This window comes from Panthera leo, chromosome F2, assembly GCF_018350215.1.
Source record: "Panthera leo isolate Ple1 chromosome F2, P.leo_Ple1_pat1.1, whole genome shotgun sequence".
NCBI lineage: Eukaryota > Metazoa > Chordata > Mammalia > Carnivora > Felidae > Panthera > Panthera leo.
Genome location: NC_056695.1, coordinates 2,440,658 through 2,441,909, shown reverse-complemented (window position 1 = coordinate 2,441,909; position 1,252 = coordinate 2,440,658). Strand labels below are relative to the sequence as shown.

Sequence of the window (1,252 nt, the reverse complement as noted above, 5' to 3'; positions counted from 1 at the left end):
AGGACAAATGAGAACCTTATCCCAGAGAATATTGGTAGAACCTGTATGTGGGCCGTAGCAGATAATGATGGTAAGGATATTAGCATCAAGGCTTTTGGTCTCATGTAATTTCAAACTAAGAGGACAATATGAATTAAATAATGAAAAAAAATGCTATCGGGTGTCACAAAAACTGATTCTGTGTCTATTTTGTTGGAAGTCATTTTTTAAATGACATTTAAATAAGGCCAGGTGAATTATGAATGGATACATTTCAGGAAATCAGAACCCTAACTGAAAATAATATAAACTCATTATTAAAACTTAATTATAGCTAAAACCATAATAAGCTTTTGAACAACAAGGGTACAAATCTGTAAGATAGAGAAAAACAAACAGCCCTGTGGCCTTGGAACATAATTTGCATTCGATAACAATTTTTAATGCATACCAAACACCTGGAAGTGTGCAAGGAATAAAGTCACTAATGACTAGATATTAATTGAATGCAAGAATGAGTATATTAAAGAAGAAGTTTTATATGAGTAGTACTTTTGAGAATCCACAGCTTTTATTTTCTGTCTGATCTTTTTTCCAGATATGATTCAAAAGCTTGAGACCAAAAACGTGTGTGCATAGAAAACACTTTTCAGTCCTCACTCATAGTGATGTGAACAAAAGCATTCAATGTCAAAGTCTAAATATTTCTTTTAATTACTGACTTGTAGTTTGAGCCTTTAAAAAAATAAGCAGTGAAGTGTTACAGCTCTTTTAGAATTTGTCTAGCAGGTTTTCTGGTCTTACTGGAAGACTCCTGCCCCCCACCCAAAAAAATAAAAAATTAAAAAAATAAAAATAAAAAATTAGTAGTGAAAACAAATCTTTTTTAGATTCCAATAAATATCAGAGGACTTTTTCCATTTTTAGGTGGCAAATTATAAAACCCTCATTTTATTATCTTGTTCCGTGCTGCTTATTTAGAGAACTGAACAGACACAAGGTGATGGAATTAGCCACATGTGGGATCCAATGGACACAGCCTTTTTCTAGCTGAGTATTGTTGAATGAAGTACTCATACCCTAACCACCTCATAGGGTTCCTTGAAGAATAAGAATTGCAACTGACACAGGGTCGATTCTCCAAAACCTGGAAGCCACTACTGGTAATTCAAAGGTAAGCATTTCTCGGGGCGCCTGGGTGGCGCAGTCGGTTAAGCGTCCGACTTCAGCCAGGTCACGATCTCGCGGTCCGTGAGTTCGAGCCCCGCGTCGG

General features: G+C 35.9%; 1 non-coding gene across 1 annotated transcript; it reads left to right on the top strand.

Annotated features, from left to right (window-relative positions):
* Positions 1-734: 734 nt before the first annotated feature.
* LOC122211311 lies at positions 735-795 on the top strand. Its single transcript, XR_006198621.1, has one exon. It is a non-coding gene; the product is annotated as a U7 small nuclear RNA (small nuclear RNA).
* Positions 796-1,252: the final 457 nt, after the last annotated feature.